Source organism: Oreochromis niloticus, unplaced genomic scaffold, assembly GCF_001858045.2.
Source record: "Oreochromis niloticus isolate F11D_XX unplaced genomic scaffold, O_niloticus_UMD_NMBU tig00006836_pilon, whole genome shotgun sequence".
In the NCBI taxonomy this organism is placed as follows: domain Eukaryota; kingdom Metazoa; phylum Chordata; class Actinopteri; order Cichliformes; family Cichlidae; genus Oreochromis; species Oreochromis niloticus.
In genome coordinates this window covers 1-22816 of record NW_020328208.1, presented here as the reverse complement: position 1 = coordinate 22816, position 22816 = coordinate 1, and the positions used below count along the sequence as shown (strand labels likewise).

The following is a 22816-nucleotide window of genomic DNA, read 5'->3' as shown; positions in this document are numbered from 1 at the left end:
TGCAGATTCTGTCCAGATTATCCCAGCTCTCGTCACTAAGCATCCAGTCTTCACTTATCAAATGTGTAAAATTCAAGGCTGGTCCTTAAAAGCTCCCAACAAGGCAAAAACTGTGAATCTAACCAAAAGTGTATTTCCTGTTTCTCCCACATATTGGATTCCACAGTTCCTACAAGTGATCAAATATACACAGTTTTTAGATCTTGGAGTCCCTTTGCACAGTGATAGAAAAACATTACCATTGGAATAACTGCCCACCCACTTGTGGTGCTGGAAAAATTGCCCTGATCTCTGCGCTTAGGCTCAGAGAGAGGTGAGATTTTAGCCTTTACAAGGAGATCACCCAGGTTTTTGTTCCTCCTGAAGGCTGCAATTGCCTTGTGATCCTGAAGCATATGTGTGTCCTGAGTGAACCTTTGAAAGTTGCTCTTGATAACTCTGACCAATTTGCAGGTGGAGGGAGAATATGTGATCACCACTGGGATGAGGGGAGAAACATCAATTGGCTTGGTCTGCAAGAATGAATTGAAACATTTTCTTAAAAAGGACCAACCGTACCCCCTAGTGGAGAGAGCTGAGAATAAAATCTTGACAGCTTCCCCCAAATCACTCTGTTGAGTGCAGATCCTGTGAAATCTCAGTAATTGGGATTTAATTATCCCTGCAAATGTGTGTTTTGGGTGAAAACTTGTTCTGAACAGTAAGGCATGTGTATCTGTAGGTTTGAAAAAGACTTTAACATCTAATTTGTGGTCATTCGGGAAATTTGGGCCCTTAAATGTAGTTGTGTCTAAAAAATCAATTGAGGATTTATTAATGGTGGATTTCAGTTTGATGGAAGCATTATGGTCATTAAGAGTCCTCAAAAACACCTCAAAGTCTCGCTCAGGATGTTGCCAAATCCCCCAGGTATCATCCAAGAATCGATAATAATATAATGGCTTTTTAACACATTTCTCCAATGCAGAGGTCTCCCACTCTGCCATGAAGATGTTGGCATAGGCTGGGGCAAAGTTTTCCGCCATTGCCGTACCCTTAATCTGTAAATAGAATTCCCCGTTGAACTCAAAATCATTCCTCATGAGGTTTATTTCCAATAATTGTAACAGTTCTTTATCTGGTCTTCTCTTATCTGGATATTTTTGAAAGATTCTCCTTATGGAGTTGATTCCCTCTCTAATGTCTATATTTGTATAGAGGCTGTCAATATCAATGGAAAATAAAAAAGCATCAACGGGGACTTCTATTTGTTTCACTTTCTCTACACTGTGGGCGTAAAAGTCCACTGCTGAAGGAGCTGCTCAGTGCTCGTACAGTCTCATGCAGGGGGTGGGAGGTGTTGTCCATGATGGATGTTAGCTTAGACAACATCCTCTCCTCCCCAACCTGCTCGATGGACTTCAGCGGACAGTCCAGGACAGAGCTGGCCCTCCTGACCAGCTTGTTGAGTTTCCCCCTGTCCCTCTCTGCCATTCCACCACTCCAGCAGACCACAGCACAGAAAATAGCAGACGCCACCACAGTGTCATAAAATGTCCTTAGGAGCGTCCTGTTCACCCCAAAGGATCTCAGCCGCCGTAGCAGGTGGAGACGACCCAGTAGAGTGGTTGAAGGAAAAGGAAAAGGGGGACAGGTGAGGTGCATTTCATGTCCCCGGTGCTGTGGGGGGTTGCAGAGAGGTGTGACGAGCTCTGGTGGATGGGCGAGGGAACTGCTACTGAATCAAACCTGTTAAACAACTGGTTCAATCTGTTAGCCAGAACCTGGTCTCCAGACTCTGGACCCCCTCCGCTCACAGTGCTCCGTCCAGTGATGGTGTTCGGTCCTCTCCACACACCTCTGGTGTTGCTCTGCTGGAGCTGCTCCTCCACCTTCCTCCTAAAAGGAAGCATTACATTTAGAAAATAAAATACTTATTTTATATTTGTTTGTATTTTTTGTAAGATAATACGCTATATACACGGAGTTTATCTGGACGTAGTGTTTTCAGTGTCATCCAAGTGACTCTAGAGGATGAAAACCTGTTGGAGTGTGTGCTAATGTCTATAGCAGGGGTGTCCAAACTACGGCCCGCGGCCCATTTTTAATTGGCCCGCAAGAAATTTTATAAATAGAATAGAATATGGCCCGCACTTCAACTTTTGCTTGAGTGTATTGCACTTCTTAGTTTTAACACCAGGGGAAGCTACTGTTGATCAAGGCAGTTGCTCCACCAAAAAGGACAATCCTAGAAGAAATTTACCACAAGTTACTAAACATGGCAGAACCAAAGAAGCGAAAGGTAGAAAGTGAGTGCAGAAAATTTCAGACACGGTGGGAGAGTGAATATTTCTTCAAAGAATTCAAGGGGAAGTGTCTGTTTTATCTGCACTGAAACTGTGGCAGTTATGAAAGAGTATAATGTACGACGTCATTATGAAACCAAACATCAGGTCTATGCATCCTACACTGGTGCTGAGCGAGAGCAGAAAGTAAAGTAAATAGTAGCTGTCCTGCAGGGTCAGCAACAGTATTTTTTTGTGCTCAAAAAGTCCAGGAAAAGGCTCCAATAGCAGCTATGAGGTGGCCCAACTCATCGCAAGACGTGGAGTTACAGAGGAGCTGCTCGATCTTAAGAGTCTAAAAGGCACAACAACGGGTATGGATACTTTTGAAGCTGTGTCAGACTCAACTGACAAAATGGGACTTAAATGGGACAAGCTGTGTGCAGATACAACATACGGGGCTCCAGCTATGGCAGGTGCACACAAAGGAATGGCGTCTATGATGTGCGCTGAGGTGAAAGAGGCTGGAGGTGAGGCTGTTAAAATGCACCGTACTGTTCACCAAGAAGCCCTTTGTGCCAAGACAGTCAATCTTGGAGATGTAATGAACACTATTGTAAAAAGTGTCAACATAATTCGAGCAAGAGGACTGTAGCACAGAGAATTTCAGGCTTTCCTTTCTGAAGTGGATGCTGAATATGGGGATCTACTCTACCACTCGGAGGCGCGCTGGCTAAGCCGCGGCGCCGCGCTGAAGCGTCTTTACTCCCTGAGGTCAGAAATTGACCATTTTTGAAAGAGAAGGACCGACCTCTTCATGAGCTGAATGACCCTCTATGGTTGGCAGACCTTGCATTTTTAGTTGATCTTGCTGATCATTTAACCACCCTGAACAAGAGCCTACGAGGGAAAGAGCAGCTTGTACCACAACTTTATGCGCACATGAAAGCATTTTGTGTGAAGGTCAATCTCTTTAAGACACAACTGCACAACTTCAACGTTGTGCAGTTCCCCACACTGTCCAAGATCACAACTGCTTATCCACAGGCCAACCTTTCTGCTAAAAAAGGGAAATATGTGTCTGTGATTACATGTCTCGAAACAGAATTCAGACAGCGCTTCCAGGATTTTTCTGACAGTTCTACAGGAACTTGGAAAAGGAAAAGTTTCCTCTGATGAGACGCCATGTGAAAAAAATGATCAGTCTATTTGGCTCAGATTTGCTCCATGATCAAACGACATTTGTCCGGATTTTTGGCACAAGTGGCGTCGGATCAGTACCGCAGCTGGATGGCCCGATTTACATACCCAGCGCAGCTGATACTCACCAGAAATCTACACTATTGGACAGACGAGCCAAAAGATCAGATCACCTTCTTTGAATAAAGCTGTGGTGATAATGGGGAGGAAGAAACAAACACCAGCACGAGCTGGTCTTTGCCAACAGCTATCTCTGCCAGAACAGAGACCAAAGAAAATACACTGACACCTCTGATCTGCTCGAAAAGCTTAGATTCATTTTAAAAAATTAAATGAAAACATCAATATACTGGCAACCGTACAAGGTGGGGGGGAAAGCCATCGTAAAAACATTCATGCTTAGACAAACATTTAAAAGCAAATGATGGTTTCATAGGTTATCACTAGGCTTTATGTAGCCTGAGGCTTGGTGTCAGAAGGTGTGGATGTACAAGAACAATGACAGAGGTACATACTGTCTCCCAGGCCTGTCACCTTGACCTTGCTAAGGTCCAGCATGGCTGCCACGCTGCCACTGAAAGGGCTCTTGGGAATGTGATCTCCACCGTAGGTCACGCAACTCCCAGGGGACCCTGTCACGGGAAAGGGAAGCGATCCACATTCTCCCATTTAATATGATGCATAACAGCCAGAAGAACGCTTCCTTGTCTTATAAGAACCCACATAATACAAAGTAACTACAAAGTAACTACAATCCACGCCCGCATGTGTGAGCATTTCTTCTCTCGCCTTTGCACAGGTGTATATTTAACAGTGTGTGTTGGTGTGGTTGCTGATGATTTCAAAGTCATTCACAGCCTGCTGCTACTACTGCTTTGACTGGTACGCAGTTCAAATGACAGCTCAAAAGGACCTGTTTACATTCGCGTACCAACTATAACCCTGTTTATTCATGTTTATTCTTGTTTTTAAATCCTTGCCATTGTGATTTGAATTTTGATCTTGTCAATTTCGTCAAACATTTTCATAAAAGTGTTATGAAGAGTTGTTCCATGTAGTATGACGGAAAACATTCAGACCGTATTATAGACCAATAAACTAAATAAACAGACTGTTTTTTGTTAGCACTCTCTGACTTTGTGAGGCAGTACAGGTATTCTTACCACTGTGGCTGAGTCCTGGTCCCTCTGCCTTGAGAAGGATCCACTTTGACCCTGAAGGATGTCATTGGAATAGCCTAAACGCAAACAGCCTTTGTCCTGATGGCAGAGGACAAAGGCTGTGTTAGCATGTTACCTTTGCAGGTAATGCTCTACAGTCATTTTTAGCCTCAAACAGCAGGTGGGTTAAATAAGTTTCCCTGTAATATCGGTTGTTTGGAATATTTCTTTGACATGAGCATATGTTTGCGCTCTTTACTCTCACACACACAGTTTTATGGAGCTTTACCTTGACCAGACTCTGAGCAGTCAACAGTGAAGTATGTTGGCTGGAAGGCTTGGAGGCCCGTATTTGCCACTCCAGGGTCAGAGACCTTCACCTTGTTTGGATGACAGCCTGCTCCGATATTCATCTGTGGGCACAAACACCAAAACTCAAGAGACTTTTCAGTGAGAAGAAAAGGCAAACCCTGCATGCAAGAGTGAAAGTGAGTGCATACTCACCCTGAATGGACTCTCAGTCTCCCCAGGAGACCATCACAGTCTGCTTCACAGGCTTACGTGGGGTGTAGGTGCAGGTGTATGTGCTGTTGCCATTATCCTTAACCTGGACATCCACAGAATTGACTTCACCATCCTGTGCAGAAGACAAGGGATTAGTTCAATCAGATTTAACACACGGTAGTTTTCGGACCATAAGGCGCACTGTTGATGAACAGGTCTGGTTTTATACATGAGGCGTACTGGATTATAAAACGCATTAAGCGAAACAAAACAGTCAGATAAGTCAAACTTTACTCAACTCTTTCTTCTAGCTTCCTCTACTTCCGTACCATTGATTCATTAATGTTGAAATCTCTCGCAGCTGCTCTATTCTCATGTTCTACTGCGTGACTGACAGCCTTGAGTTTGAAATCCGCTTCGTAAGCATGTCTCTTAACAGGTGCCATTTTGGGGTCCTTATCCACACACAATACAGTAATATTATGTTGAAGCGCAGCGCGTATCACTCCGCGAGGCTGCTGACTACGTAACCATGATGCTCCGACAATCCATCAAGCGGTGTGACTTCGTAGCTTACCAAAGTCGTACTAAAACATTTTTTGACAGATTTTTGAGCGCCGTGTATTACATAAAATCGGTTCAAGGTCAGTAAGCACAACCAGAATTCATACATAAGGCGCACAATTAAAGGATTTTAAGTGCGACTCATACTCTGAAAAATACGGTACATGCAATATATTTAACATATTTGTGGTCATATACAAAGCCAGATATACCTGGGCTATAATTTTCAGAGGAGCTTTTCCTCCTTGCTTGGCATCAACTGTGAATTCAGTGGGTTTTCCAACAGCCAGACCACTGCTCTGAAGGCCTGGACCGTACGCCTTAACCTAGAGAAAACAATTTTAAACAAACAATTAAAAAAGGAACAAGTCAAAGATCTACTACAGCCAAAGAAGATCATTTACAGACTTAGCGCTGTGAAAAAATATTTGCCTCCTTTCTGATTTCGTATCTTATTCCATATTTGTCACACTTACACGTTTCAGATCAATACATTTATAATATTAGACAAGAATGTGTAATATTAAACGGCAGTTTTCAAGGGGAAAAAGCTATCCAAACATACTTGGTCCTATATGAAAAAGTAATTGCACCTAAAACCCGATACCTTGTGTGTCACCCCTGACACCAAGAACTGCAGCAAGCGTTTGGTGCTAGAGGTCACATTTTGAGTTTGTAAAGATATTTAAGGTAGACACACGTAGTTAGCGGCAGGTGTGTTGTTGATCGAGAGGGCTTAGCCTCTACAGGAGAGCTTTCAGCCATGAAAAGTGTGTCCATCACAAGCCCACCACCATGATCTCAGGTCTTGAGGCAACAATCATGAAAACTAATCTTAACTGAGAGTGTTGGATGTCCTCATTGTTGCAGAGCACATGGACAGCATACTCACCTGGTTCTGTGGGCCAGCAGCACATGTCACACCATCCATCACCCTTGTCATCACATTCAATCTTGGTCTGAGAGAAACCTGAAGAGAAATAGAGCAACTTCAGAGAAGAAACTGAAGCTGATCAGCACATGCTTCCGATCGCTCGTATTTAAACTGCTATAATAACTTGTTGGTCTATAATATGTGAAAACATATATCAAATGTATCCTTCATGGATGAAATCAAGTCATCTTGAGCCACAAACAACATTCCTATAACAAGGTCGAAGCTGCAATGAGTTTTTGGTAGTGACTTTTATATATGCTTTATTTATCTAGTTCCAACAATGGGTTGACGTTAAAAAAAAGTGTTTGTTAGTTTTTTAAAAAGCGTAATCTGTGCAAGAGGACAGCAGATGTTGCAAGAAATCTAAGAATAGTTGTTTAAAGTTATTTGAAGTGGACAAAGAGGATAAGGCGTTTGTAAACCCTGTTGAGGGAAGTCTATCTAGCAAGATATGTAAAGATATTGGAGATTAAAAAACCCCATAGGGAAACATAGGAAATAATTATTTGTCAGGCAATGACTTGTTGGCAGAAGAAGAGTGGTCCTTGGTAGCCATGACAAGAAGGAGGTCCCATAAATCAGGCTGGGCTGTTTGTTGCTGGCAGGTAAAAGAAAAAACAGAGAAAAATCAAAATCAGGGGAAGTCCAGGCTGAACAAGGTTCATCCCTCGGAATTTTCACTCCAAGATCCCCTGCCTGGACCTCCCCCTAGCAGATAAACATAGAGAGGCAGGTGAGCCGAGGGCTCGAACCTGAGCCTCTATGTTATGAACCTGCTAGCCCACCACATAGCAGAACGTGGAATATCCTTGTATTTAAAGAGCGCAAGGTGCACATCGGGCACCCAGCCTTTCGCAGGAGACCACACATTTTTACACTCAAATACTCACATTTCACACACTCACACCTGCTTTTTTTCCCTGCCCACCTTTTTCTCCACTTATTTATCAACAACCACTCCTTTTTCATCTCTGCTACCTTGCCTTTATTACATCCTCTTAGCTAGCATCAGTGACCGGAGAGCAACAACAGCAACCCAGTGCTTTTCTCATCATTTCTTTAGTCACGGTCAATTCATTGGCCTCTACGGATTAGCTAAAGCAACTTTACAAAACAAGTTTCCCCGAAGAGCCCAGTTGTCATCTTAGCTGCCTAGATTTGAGGACCTAGCTAAGGACGGTAGTTACGGACACAAACACATGTAACTTACGGAAAAAAAGCCTGGGGTCCCTCTGTCACTGTGCTTATTAGGTGGTAATAATTTGATGTAAAAGTGTGGGAGACAGTGTGAAAAAATGAAGGCAGAGTTGGTAGCCTGAAGAGAGAAAGTTGCAAGTTGTGGAAGGTGGAGTAATAAGCAGCAAATAGTTGAGGAATGAAGAGCTGAGAAGCATGGGTATTTTGCGGTAATAAAAGGTAATAAGAGAGCAGGCGGAGGAGTTGGCAAGAGCAGGAAAAGGGAGAAGCGACTTGGCTTCTCCCCGCCCCCAAGCAATGGTCGTGGCAGCGAGTCCGTGAGGGATTCGAACTCGGGCGCTCAGATTGAAAGCGCCACTTCTTACGTCTTACGCCAAACGACCAGCCGGCGAAAGTAGGAAAAAAAAGGACATTTATCTTTTGTTCGGCAATACTTGTTTTTTGTGTGCAAAACATGTATGGTGCTCGGTAAAGATGACACGCCGACTCACTTCTTCTTTTTTTGGTTTTTTTTTGGTTTGACAAAGTTTGTTTTCATATTAAACCAATGTCAGTGACGTCATTCTATGCCACTACCACAGGTAAGGAAAAGCCTGAATCCGTAGATCTTTTTCTTTTCTTTTTGTTGTCTAAAACACAAAAATCGCCAAACAGTCAGCTCACAAAGTTGCAGCTTGGTGGCAATTTGGCAGAACAGCCAATGACTTAAAGCATTTAGGTGCATATATCTTGCCACAAGACATGTGTGCTAAGCTAGCTAAATTAGTTTCTGTTAGCGAATCAAGTTCAAGCTCCTCACATATCATCATCCAGGGTACAGTCATATGCTGATGAGGAAATCCCATGCAGGCAACATTAAGGCAGTGTAACAAGTTAAATATGCACTAATTTTAAGCTATTTCCTAATATCTAACATTTAAAAAGGCAGTTTACATTGTAAACTGCCTTTTTTAAAATGTTTTTATGTTTTAGGATTTTGTAAACTTTACAAAATCCTAAAACATAAAAACATAAAAAAAGGCAGTTTACAAAATCCTAAAACATAAAAATAGATTTAAAATAATGATAAATGTTTGCCTGCAACTGACACAGCCAACACAAATGTCATTGAAAAAAACCAAACCCTGTGATAACATGTTTTTGTTTTTCTAGAATAGAAGAAGCACATTTTAAAAAGCCAGTAGGAATAAATCTTTGTTGTTACTGCATGATTAGAATGAAGTAACAACAAGTCTGGCTGGAATCAGAAGTGGTAATCTGTGTACTGTGCTAGTGATCTGCATAATTCACCTTAGATGGTCATCTGTTTGGATGGCTGAAGTGGGTTAACGACACAGCTAATTTCATCAGGCTGCTACTGAAACATCTAAAATGATCTGCATCCACGATCCACCAGCTCAACAGCAACATCTGTCAGCTGTGCATCCAACTGGAGGCCTTGGCCTGCTGTGCTCAGGCGCTGGGCCGCGATTTCCGTCCCTTGTTGACGACCTGGCTGTATCCTGTGCTGGAGAAAGCTGGTGAGGAGACGCTGCTGGTCAGCCAGGCGGCGCTGAGCTCCATATGGAACATCAATAAGGTCTGTGGATACGCTTCCCTCAAGGAACTGATCAATGAGAACTCTGACTACCTGCTTAATGACATATCACTCAACCTTCAGAGGCTCAGCCTGCATTTACAGGTAGTTATGATGTGTTTTTTGTTTTTACCCAAAATGGACACAGAAATAACTGCTGGAGGGTTTACCCGATTTCCTCCTTGGTCTGCTTAAGCCTGTGCTGCCCTGAGCTTGTACTGTATTTCATTATAATCCTGTCTTGTTGGCCAGGCTCCACCGGTGTTGACAGTTCTGTTGACTCACTCTGACTGCAGCCTGCTGGTCGGGGACATGGTTCAGGATCTGGATCTCAGCTACGAGCGCACAGCTGCTCTTTTCTGCTCCGCGCTGCACGCGCTCATGAAGGCACTGGGTAAGATTTCAACAGTGATGTCAGCTTGAGTCTCACGTATACTGGGAGTCAAAGAGGACAAGGAAGAAAATGTGACTCATTGCATGCTCTGCCACATTTTTTATGTTGCTTAACTTTATGTTTTCTGCAGTGCCTTTCAAAGTTTCTATCAAGGAGTACACTTCAGGATGTATAATTTGCTCGTTATCAAATTATCAGTATCTTTGGAAACATTTAATACATCGTGATGTTTAATTGCTGAGTGGTTTTCTGTTGTAGAATTAATATTCATAATAATATTCATACAGAAGTTTTACAAGCCCGCACAGTAAAAATGTATGAATTAAATGTTACTGATGGGCTCTTTTCAAAAACATCAGCGTCTGTGTCACACTGATTTTGATTAACTGACTTATTTTATTGTAACCAAACCTATGCTCATATTGTTGTCTTGTTTTTCCTTTAGCGAGGTGGTTTCCTTCCACTTGTAGCAGGACCAGTACGTCTGCCAGCTCCAGGCAAAGCTCCAGTGACCAGGAAGACCTCAGCATTCGCCAGTTCCTGCTGAATTACCGCAAACAGAAAGAACTGGCAGAGAGCATTGGAATAGAGGACGATGACACTGAAGACCGAGGTAATAGGTCTGTCTAAGGGCCAGTGGAATATCAGCTGTAGACTGTAGTGGTGGTTATATTAGATTCAGAGTGTAGAGGAGATGACCCTTTTATGACCAGCAGGAAGGCACACACACACACGCAGTGTCTTAGGTTAATGACACAACATATGGGGTTTACAATGGGGGGTTGCTTTTATAAAACTGTTTGTAACAAAGAGTTGAGATTTGCAGAGGGACTGCCGGGCCATGCACATCTCCATTCTCGAAGATGAATAAGTGTAGAGGAGATGGATCATTGTAATTAAGAGTCATAGAAATCTGAACCTCGCTGCTAAACTGGCGGTCTAACTGTACATGTGCTCCATTGCAGAGGTCCCTCCCACTGAGTGTGAGGATGTTGAAGATATTGGTAGTCCTGATGTGAAAGCAGAGCTTCCCTCCCACCTCAGCATCACTAAGGATGCTATGGAGCGCTGCATTCATCTGCTGTCTGATCCCAGCCTCAGGCTCCGACTCAAGGTAGTTTTATGTCGAGTCAACTGTTGGACTAGTAACAAAAATAATCATTCTTGTGAGGGTAGGACCGCCAGCGTTGGTACAATTCATCCTGTCAGAACTGTGTGGATGACTGTTCACTGGTGTAATGCTCATCAAGGAAAAACATTCAGTCTGGTCCAGGAGTGAAACAGAAATAAGTCTGTGCTGAAGTCAGGCCTGCTCAGGAGTTTGGGCTCTCAATGAAGACCTCAATAATTAGTTTCAGCTCACATATAATCAGGATCAAAACAGAGATAATTGTTAGGTGTGTTGTGTGTCTTTGTCTTTAGGTGCTGGATGTGCTGGAGTTGTGCGTTCAGGTGCTGAGTGAGAGGGAAAATGAACTGCTGCCTATGGCTCATCGCTGCTGGCCAGCACTCCTGCAGAGACTCACAGCCGATGACCCATTAGCAGTCCTCAGAGCCTTCAGGGTAAGTAAAACAAACCTCTCTTTTCAGTACGTGAGTCAAAATTATTCAAGTCGTCTTTAGTTTTAAACTCTTAGTAGTGAAAGAATGAAAGATGGTGCCCAACAACAGGCTTATTTCATTCAGAAATAGTTCTATTATTTTCTTCTTTGGGTTGTAATGTGAAGACTCTTGAAACTAACATTTCTTCTATCAGCTCAGAAAAATCACTGTGGATGCCTTCTTAGAGGCTGCTTTTCAAACTGTCTCAGAGAATCACAAAGTAGGACTTTGGGATAAATGAAGCTGATAGTGTTTTGTGATCTTTGGTGCAAGTGTCCGCTGATTCAACTTGTGGGTGTAAATTAGGCTACTCGTCAGCTCCTGTCATCAGCTGGAATATTTTTAAATTTGTTATTCATATTTTCATTGATGAGCTGACAAATACAGACACGTTAAGTCTGTAAACACTCATTTATTCACTCAGAGCTGCTGCTGGGAAATTGTTTCATCAGCTTTTGGATATATAGGAGTTTTGTAAATACTACAATTCATCCATGAGTACACAACGGGAAGGTTTTATTGAATTTTGACGGCTTGCTGCTTTTGTCAAAGAACTCATTGAAGCTCCTTCCCCACCAGGTGGCAGTCTCGTATAACAATGAAAATCAGCCATCGGCATCATCATCAGGGCATCTCTGTTTTATTATAAAAACCTTAAACTGTGAAACAGTTCGACATCCTAAACACGTGACGGTGATGTTGTTACTAAAAACGCCTCTTCACTGTGGCAGCTCTGTGATTCAACATATTTTAAACATGACTTTGATGATACGGACCACAGCCAGCTGTGCCAGCAGGATGCTGCTCAGGTCCAAACTGCACACACAGCTACGACTGCAAGCAGCTCTGCTTATACCCAACTGAGAAAAACGTGATTGTTCAATCAGCGAATGCGAAGCCATTTAATTGATAAGCTCAGAGAAGTTGTTGTTGTTATTTTTGTTGACTTTTTGTTCAACATACTTCCATTAGCATGTTGAAAATATTCAAGGCCTGCAGGCTTCTGCCATTACATTCCCAATTATGCAATTATGAGCTGCTTGTGTAATTTTTGGTCACCTGCGCAGTGTGGAGGTGAACTGAGTGACAGCGTGAACATCACGAATGTCACACCCTCCCACTGAGGTTCATCGCTGACAGAGGAAAAGAGTCACAAAGGTGACAGAGCTGTCTGCAGCCTTTCCAGAGCCAGCGTTACATCTAACAGTGACAAGGACTGCAGTGTAAAGACAATTGTTTCATTTTGTAAGAAATCAGGTTGTTTGTGAAACTGTTCCTTTAACATAGCTTACGGCACTTTGTGTACAGCAAACTCTCTCATACAGTATAGTGTGCAGATAAACAGGCACGATACACGTTGTGTGTTTGAGATGCTCTTTGTGATTAATCTGTGAAGTGGGTTTCAGTATGTCTGTGGCTTCAGTTCACAGTGGGTGGGACAAGGATGGGTTTAAAAAGGAGAGTTCTAACCTCTCAAAACTGCTGTGAAATCCTCCCTGAACCACCTCAGCACTTTTACTGAGCTCATTAGGAGTTAGCAGAGGTAAAGTCCAGGCTTGGTCTACTTTTTATACTCTTTCATCTTTTTCCTACTTCCTCTTCTTTCCCTCCTCCCTTCTTATCTTTACCCCATATTATTCGGAACCAGGATCATATTTTTAAAGGATTTGTTCTTTTGGATATAAAAGTGTCATTATGTGCACGCACTGGACATAATCAGAAAAGAAGCATTCACAACTGTAACCATGTCTGGAGCCAAGCCTGGAGCTGGACATGTAACGTGCCCCACTTTCCTCACATCCTGCTGCACCACTGCCTGCTGTTTCAGCCCATCCACCACCCCAGCATCCACCTGTATGCTCCTGGAGTTTTATGAGTAACATATTTGCAGGGAGTGATCCACCCGAAGACCAGGCACCGAGCTCAAACTGTATTCTGCTGCTGTGATTAATCCGTGAAATTAACTTGGCTTTGTTGCATTTGATTCTTTTTTATTTTCTTTTACAAGTTGATTTCTGTTGTAATTTCTGGATAAAAGGTAAAAGTATTACAATTTTTATATGAATAAAATATAGTAAAAATGTCCTGTGTTTGGTTTTCTCAGCTGAAGCAGACCTAGATGCTGTTTGTGAAGCCTGTCTACCCTACCTGAGCTCCAGACAACCCATCAGACTGCAAGAAGCCTGTTTAAGGTAAGTCTTTATAATAATGTAATATAAGACTTTTAGCCCAAACTTTAGTAAATCAGTTTGTGGGCCTGATTTAAGTATCACCCTCACTCATTTTATCCCTTGAGAAAGGAACTTCCAGAAATACGCAGATGTAGTTCAGCGGTGGTGGCTAAAACCAAGAGGAGCAGTTAACTTCAGGTTGCCACACCACAGAGCTAACTAGCAATAGCTAGCAATCCCAACTTGGCAAAAGTGTTCCTAGCCAGGTAAAGAGCATAAAAAGTGAGGAATGACTGTGATGATGAGTTTATATGTGGCATATCATCACAGGTCAGTTGCCTTACAGGTGTGAATAGAAGTGTCTTCAGGACACGTAGGGCCGTGATATCCCAATACTGTGTGTACGAATCTGAAAGGGAACTCATTTCACCTTTACACTGGCAGCTGATGCAAAATGTGTGCACTGTGAGACCTACAGTAATGTAAAGGACAGATGGAAGCTGTGAATAAACAAAGTAAATGACTAAAAAAATAGCTCAGAATGCAGTATGCAAGCAGCCTTTAATAACTCACATCATTCTGAATTATTGATCTAAGTGTTTGGGTAGCAACATAGCAGCCACAAGTAAAAACACATGCTTTAAGTATTTTCCTGCTTGGAGGTGATTTAAAAAACAAACCTGAAGAGAAAGGCAGTGTTGAGTTAATGAGCTTATAGTTAAACTGTTGGTTCGCATGTTAAAGCCAGCAAAACTGGTTCAGTCTGTCACTTTGGATCATAGGAAGGTGTTTTCCATACAATAGATATTACATACAAAGCAAAACACAGCTCAGAGCTAATCCTGTTCCTGTGTTTCTTTCCCTTTCCTGCACAGTGTGTTCCGACACTTAATCCAGGTGGGTCCAGACACCTTCTGGTTTACTCTCAGTGAGCTGCACTGCCCGTCCTCTTACATCCCACACCACCCCGACCTCCAGCTGAACGGCACGGGCAGGCCGAGAGACGAGTTCTCGGACAACGTGTTCAAACTGCTCAAGGAGGAGTTTGGCTCCGTTACTGAGACAGTTAACCAGCCAGTCAGCTAATGAGCTGCTGCTTGATGAAATTGACTCACCTCACAAACGGACGGCTTATTGAACCACGACTCCAACAGGTCAATTAGCTGAAAGAAAGTCTGTCAGCTGTGCCAAATAGTTGATCACCTAGCTCTGTGAATCAAGAGCTACTCTGTCATTTACAAATATTACTTAGTCATCACCTTGATTATCTAACCTCCTAGCTTCTGCTAGCCCACAATTAGTACTTACTGTACATTAAGATTAGGTGAAAATGGAGCGCTACTGAGTTATGTTTGATTAAAAAGAAAAAACAAAAAGTACCGTATCTGATATTTTTGGCTCTTGCCTTATTTTCCCCAGGAGGGAATCACAGCAGATGAATCCAAACACATTTTTACATCATATGACCTTCTTGATGTAATCCTCTCATTTATCCAGGCTTGGGACCAGCAGTAAGAGTATACTAGCTTTGGAAGCCCTGAGGGTGGCTGTCTCCTCCACCAAGGAGCCGCTAAAAAAATACATGAAAATTGTATAAATATGGTTACAGCTGTTGATTGGGTTTTTCTGAAGTTCAATTCAATTCAGTTTTATTTATATAGCGCCAAATCACAACAACAGTCGCCTCAAGGCGCTTTATATTGTACAGTAGATCGTACAATAATAGATTCAGAGAAAAACCCAACAATCATATGACCCCCTATGAGCAAGCACTTTGGCGACAGTGGGGAAGGAAAAACTCCCTTTTAACAGGGCCTGATTATTTAAGACCTTGTATGTGAGGAGCAGGATTTTGAATTCAATTCTGGATTTAACAGGAAGCCAATGAAGGGAAGCCAAAACAGGAGAAATCTGCTCTCTCTTTCTAGTCCCCGTCAGTACTCTTGCTGCAGCATTTTGGATTAACTGAAGGCTTTTCAGCGAGTTTTTAGGACTTCCTGATAATAAAGAATTACAGTAGTCCAGCCTGGAAGTAATAAATGCATGAACTACTTTTTTAGCATCACTCCGAGACAGGATATTTCTAATTTTAGAGATGTTGCGCAAGTGGAAGAAAGCAGTCTTACATATTTGTTTAATATGTGCGTTGAAGGACATGTCCTGGTCAAAAATGACTCCAAGGTTCCTCACAGCGTTACTGGAGGCCAAGGTAATGCCATCCAGAGTAAGAATCTGCTTAGATACCATATTTCTAAGATTTTCAGGGCCGAGTACAATAACCTCAGTTTGATCTGAATTAAGAAGCAGAAAGTTAGCGGCCATCCAGGTCTTTATGTCTTTAAGACATTCCTGCAGTTTAACTAATTGGTGTGTGTTACCTGGCTTCATGGACAGATAGAGCTGGGTGTCATCTGCATAGCAGTGAAAATGTATGCTATGTCTTCTAATGATGCTGCCTAAGGGAAGCATGTATAATGTAAACAGCATTTGTCCTAGCACCGAACCCTGTGGAACGCCATAATTGACCTTAGTGTGTGGAGAGGACTCTCCATTTACATGAACAAATTGGAGTCTATTAGATAGATATGATACAAACCACTGCAGCGCAGTACCTGTAATACCTACAGCGTGCTCTAATCGCGCTAATAGATTATTATGGTCAACAGTATCGAACGCTGCACTGAGGTCTAGCAGGACAAGCACAGAGATGAGTCCACTGTCAGAGGCCATAAGAAGATCATTTGTAACCTTCACTAAAGCTGTTTCTGTGCTGTGATGAGCTCTGAAACCTGACTGAAACTCTTCAAATAAGCCATTCCTCTGCAGATGATCTGTTAGCTGTTTGACAACTACTCTTTCAAGGATGTTTGATATGAAAGGAAGGTTGGAGATTGGCCTATAATTAGCTAAGACTGCTGGGTCTAGGGATGGCTTTTTGAGTAAAGGCTTAACTACAGCCACCTTGAAGGCCTGTGGTACATAGCCGATTATTAGAGATAGGTTGATCATATTTAAGATTGAAGCATTAATTAATGGCAGGACTTCTTTGAGCAGTTTTGTAGGAATGGGGTCTAAAAGACACGTTGATGGTTTGGAGGAAGTAATTATTGAAGTTAACTCAGAAAGATCAATTGGAGAAAAGAGTCTAAATGAATATCAATGGTACTGAGAGAGCTGTAGATAATATTACATCTGTGGGATGATTATTGGTAATTTTTTCTCTAATGATTACAATTTTATTTGTGAAGAAGTTCATGAAGTCATTACTAGTTAACGTTAAAGGGATGGTTGGCTCAGTAGAGCTGACTTTTTGTCAGCCTGGCTACAGTGCTGAAGAGAAACCTGGGTTGTTCTTATTTTCTTCAATCAGTGATGAATAGTAAGATGTTCTGGCTTTGCGGAGGGCTTTCTTATAAAGCAACAAACTATTTCTCCAGGCTAAATGATCATCTTCAAATTTGTGACACGCCATTTCCTCTCCAGCTTACGAGTTATCTGCTTTAGGCTATGTGTTTGAGAATTATACCACGGAGTCAGGTACTTCTGATTTGAGACCTTAGTTTTCACCGGAGCTACAGTATCCAGAGTCGTACGTAGTGAGGAGGTAAAATTATTAACAAGATGATCGACCTCTGTTGGAGTAGCGTTCAGATAGCTGCTCTGCTCTATGTTGGTACAGGGCATTGAAGATGATAACAGTGGGTGGATTATATTCTTAAACTTAGTTACAGCACTTTCAGAAAGACATCTACTTTGATAAAGTCTACTCTCCACTGCTGTGTAATCAATTATTGTAAATGTAAATGTTATCAGGAAATGATCAGACAGGAGGTGGTTTTCAGGAAACACTGTTAAATCTTCAGTTTCTATGCCATATGTTAAAACAAGATCTAGGGTGTGATTAAAGTGGTGGGTGGGTTCTTTTACATTTTGAGAGAAGCCAATTGAGTCTAATAACAGATTAAATGCCATGTTGAGGCTGTCATTCTTAGCATCTACATGGATGTTAAAATCACCCACAATAATTATTTTATCTGAGCTGAGCACTAAATCAGATAAAAAGTCTGAGAAATCAGACAGAAACTCTGTGTAAGGCCCAGGTGGACGATAGATGATAAGAAGTAAGACTGGTTTCTGAGTTTTACAGCTGGGGTGGACGAGGCTAAGCATCAGGCTTTCAAATGAATTAAAAGTCTGTCTTGGTCTTTCGTTGATAAATAGGCTGGTGTGAAAAATTGCTGCCACACCGCCCCTCGGCCTGTGCTTCGAGGTTTCTGGTAGTTAGAATGACTCGGGGGTGTTGATTCATTTAAACTAACATAATCATCCTGCTGCAACCAGGTTTCTGTAAGGCAGAGTAAATCGATTTGTTGATCAATTATTAAGTCATGTACTAACAGAGACTTGGAGGAGAGAGACCTAATATTTAATAATCCACATTTCACTGTTTTACTCTTTGGTTCAGATGTGGATACTGTATTGTTCTTTCTTTGTGATTTTTTATGTTTAAGTTGTTTATTGCTGGTTTTTAGTTTGTTTTTTGTCTGTTTGGGAGCTGACACAGTCTCATGGAGATGGGTTTTTGGGGGTTAGCAGGAGGAGAGAAGCTGCAGAGAGGCGTGTAAGACTGCAACTCTGCTTCCTGGTCCCAACTCTGGATAGTCATATTTTGGGGGGTTTAATAAATTGGTCCATATTTCTAGAAATGAGAGCTGCTCCATCCAAAGTGGGATGGATGCCGTCTCTCCTAACAAGACCAGGTTTCCTCCAGAAGGTTTGCCAATTATCTATGAAGCCCACATCGTTTTTCGGATTCTAAACTGACCGCAGGTGTGAATGTGAGTGTGGATGATTGTCTTTCTATGTTAACCCTGGACAGTTTAACTTGTACCCCTCACTTCATGGTAGCGCAATAAGTGGGAGAACACCTATTCCGACACCCATATCTTAGATTAAGCTAATAGTATTAGTGCGCTGTTATCAAACGTTACCTGGATTATAGGTATATTCAAAACTTTACATGGAAGAGATAAGAGTGCGTGCGTATATGCTCACTTCTGACGATGATAATATGATAAGGTGTTATCTCATCTGTACTTGAAAGTACTTCAAACACCACATGCACATGCAATGTTATCTGTGTGTCTAACGATCTATAAGTGAGCAAAGACAGTGTTATAAATATTTTGAGTCATTTCTATGCCTTGAAAGTACTTACTCAGTACTTACTCAGCGCACACACAGATATTATATTCAAAATCATAACGGTCACGCCTTCGATTTCTTACCGCTACTTTTCGTACAGCATCCAGGAAATGACGTAGACTGTTTCTACTGCATCATTTGCATTTTACATTCACTCTGTGGGCACATCTCCGCTAAAATCTCATATAAACCATTTCTACAATCACCAAACACAACGAAAACAAGCCATGATTAAAAGAGCAGTTACGTAAATGCACACAAGTCCACTAAACAAACAAAACTGAACCACAAATTCATCAGACCTCATGTAACCGGATAAAGAAAGGCTGGTTATCTTCCAGAGCTATCACCGATTCCAAACACCAAGCTTCACCGCGCTCTGACTAAAATTCACTGAAAGAGCCGCAAAAGAAGACCACAAAAACCACCACAGTTATCTAGAGAATCTAAAGAACAGCACAAATTCCAAAGCATGTAAAACACAGAGCTGTGTCAAATGTTTCACTTGATTTATACGTTATTTATACCTCGAGCACCCTTTTTTCTTTCTTAATCATTTTTTTTGTTTTTTTCTCCTAATGTATTCCTTTTTTGTTTACCGACTTGTATTTGTATACATGAGTTGTAAAAGATACTGCAAGCTGTGACATTTTTCCTGCCCTTTCTATAACTGCATTATTATGTATATTTGTTCTTTAGTTGTTCAACTTAAAAAGTAAAAAAAGAAAAAAATATTGGCTCAAAAAGTATTTTTAGGCCTGTTAATAAAATTAAATAATTTCTGCTGTTTAATACCTAAAAAATTCAACTGACATGGTGTTCAATGTGTGCAAAATTGGGCCTTTTTGTTCAACGTCTGGATATTTATGTGTTGGCAGTGCTGTAATTTTTCACGGTTTCACTTTAGAAACATAAAACTTTGCACAGATGATGTTTATACTGAATTTCGGGAATTAAAGGTCTGCAGCTCAGACACAAGCATTTCACTACATGTTGTACCCTGTATGATTGTGTATGTGACAAATAAAGGTTGTTTGTTTCTTTGTTTGTTGTGAAATGTGAACTGAAGCATGTTTTTAAAAGGGTTATATGTTAAAAAAATAAATAAAAAAATCAGGCGGGAATAAAATCTACTCACTTTTTCTGTGTTCCAGTCTCAGTAACTTTGACACAGTAATATCTGCTGCAATATTTACACCTCTGATGACATTTCACAAGTGTTAGCTTTCTTTTGATACCACGATTGTATACACAGAGTTTGTAATTGCACTCAATTAATTTGGGCATTTCATTTTCGAGCAGGAAGCTCAGAAAACCCTTTGGGGCTCAGGTTAAAGAACTGGACCACTACAGGTTTTAGAAAACCCATCCAGAATAATTTTGTCCATCTGGGCCCATATAGGGACATCAAAGGTCAAAACTTCTGTTGCCCTGTGGAGGTTAAGCGTGGGTTTGCCCTGCTCACACACTCCCGCCCACAACTACCCACTGTGAGCCCATGCAAGTAATAACGTTTTGGCACATTACTTATGATAAGAAGCCACCATGAGGGGAAATACAGTTGTGGAGAAGATGAAACCAAAGCACCTGTTTGATTACACTGTCAGAAATATGAGGCTGGGAGGAGGCGACTGATGCAAAGCCCCAGGGAAAAGGAAAGTTAACGATTTTTTCATTCCAAAAAATCATTTATACAGTTCAGTGGTCTACAGACAGACTGAAGAGAGAAACAAAGCTAGTATCGATCTGATACCAATACCAGTGCTGGTTTGTCAATATTATAATATTTGGATCAAGCCGCCCACCTACAGACTCATCGACAATAGATTTGTTGCCTTGAAATGGAACCTTTAATCTCCATATTTTGACTTTTCACAAAGTATCGAGTTTAATGTTGAAATAGAATAGAATAAACCTTTTTATCCACAAATGAGAAATGTGGGTGTTACACAGCAGAGGAATATAAATATAGAAGGAAACGCAGAGTGGTTCTATATACATACACACAGATATACAGATAAAAGTGTACAGAGATATTTACACAAGGGGTGAATGATCCTGGTGAAATATACAGTGTAGAAACAAGCTGTAAAGTGAGCAGCAGCAATTAAAACATTGATATGTCAATTAACAGGTGATGAGTGAGATAACCATGTTAAACTGGATTATAGAGTCTGACAGCTGCTGGTAGAATGACTGCGGTCGCGCTCCTTCCTACACTGTGGGTGTAAAGTCCACTGCTGAAGGAGCTGCTCAATGCTCGTACAGTCTCATGCAGGGGTGGGAGGGACAGGTCATTATGAGGTCAAGCTTCCTATGTCCAGTGGAATATCTGCAGCTGAGCAGTGGGTTTCGGGCAGAATGTTTCCAGGCATGTAGTCTTGGAACATCTCCAGATGGATCGTGGATAAGGCCAGGGCCATAGGCACCGTTCATGCAATCCATGTAGAACTGCAAGGGACTTCCTGTTGACAGACAGAAAAAGAGCGGTTAGTGACTTCCTTCCAAACTATTTTCTCCATGCACTTCATTCCCACGCATTTCTCCTGACCATATGCAGATACCTGGGATGTGGGTGCCATCGTATTTGATATCCATCTCATGCAGACCGGCCTCTGTGGGAGCGTACTTGTCAGCAACTGTGCCATCGTTGTTGTCTGTGATGTCAAGCTTAGCAACTTTGCCTGATGCCATTCGGACCTCACCTAAAGCAGAGGACAAAAACAATGACACACACACATCATTATGCTCAAACTATCTGTTTATTAAGTAGACTTGTTACCTGTGACCTCTCCTTTCTGGATGGTGAATGGAATCACCAGGTCAAATGGTCTCAGACTTGCCACATCCAGCCAGATCATTCCCATTGGTCGGTCTGTTGCCTGAGAGACACGCAAGTGCACACGTCAGATCACAGGTTGTTAAGAGATTGTGGCAACAGTTCTGGTTACAGCGACAACATGTCACAGACTAAATGAACACAGGAAATTAATACAGGACCTGTAACATCAGAAGGCTGTGGCTTCTTAACATTATGCAGCTCTGCTGAACTGTCCATGTGTTTCAGGCATCCCGTTTTTGACATGGAGAGAGAGAAATGAGAGAACGCACCCTCTCAGTGATGAAACACCTGCAATGAGAGACAGCAGACAATGATGCAGTCTGATGAAAGGAGACCATGTGTGCTATAGATGACAAAGGGACAACAGGGAGAAGCTGAACAAAACTGAAGCTGAGAAGGCGAGAGACCGGAGGCTGAGGTTTTAGATACCCAGGGCTGTTGGGGCATTTGGCTCTGTTGCATGAGCTGGTCTGACGGAGCTCCTTCCAGTACTTGGAGGGTGTAGGCAGGGATGATGGAGGGAATTGAGAGAGGGAAAAAGATAAGGCATTGGAGCGGATTAAAACGGCGTCAAAGTGATATAGCGAAACGGCTGCAGCCATCAGGACCAATCACAAAGCCTCTGTAGGGGAATGGATCTGTGCTCCAGGGCACTCGTAAATCCTGTAACCTCAGCAGTTACTGTACTGAGGAGCAACGTAAACACTCTTCATTATCAAGTTCGACTTGTAATGCGCGCCATTTCTACATCAACTGCCTATTCATCTGAAAATGTGTTCTTATACAGACCCCACTCCTTTATACCGTCTTACTGACACTCCACTGAGAAATGAGAACTTTCCTTAAATGCACTTTAAAAGTACTTCATCATACTAAATGGCTGAAAAATAAAAACAATTAAAAATGAAGCCAGTACAGCTGTGACAAACAATGTGATTCTCCAAGAGTCATTCTCATATAAGCTCCCATGTCCACCTTTACAGCAGGAAAAAAAAGCTGTTTTTGGACAGCATGGGCAGTTTCCTGCTTTCACAGCAACACAACATATGTGCTTTATTGGCTTTAACAAGATATTCAATCAGGCTTTGGCATCTGGGACTGCTTATGCATTACTTCAGTCAGTGGCATCTGTCACTCTTATTAGCACTCACTTAAATTGCTTATGTAGAATTTGAGAAAAGCTTATCTTGGGTCTGCCAC

The 22816-nt window shown here is 41.9% G+C and overlaps 1 long non-coding RNA gene across 1 annotated transcript; it reads right to left on the bottom strand.

Annotated features, from left to right (window-relative positions):
• Window positions 1-1817: 1817 nt before the first annotated feature.
• Window positions 1818-6626, bottom strand: LOC112845348 (uncharacterized). The gene is made up of 3 exons (XR_003218169.1): window positions 6585-6626; window positions 3980-4096; window positions 1818-1878 (listed from the first exon to the last, which is right to left on the bottom strand). It is a non-coding gene; the product is annotated as an uncharacterized LOC112845348 (long non-coding RNA).
• Between the last annotated feature and the right edge of the window lie 16190 nt (window positions 6627-22816).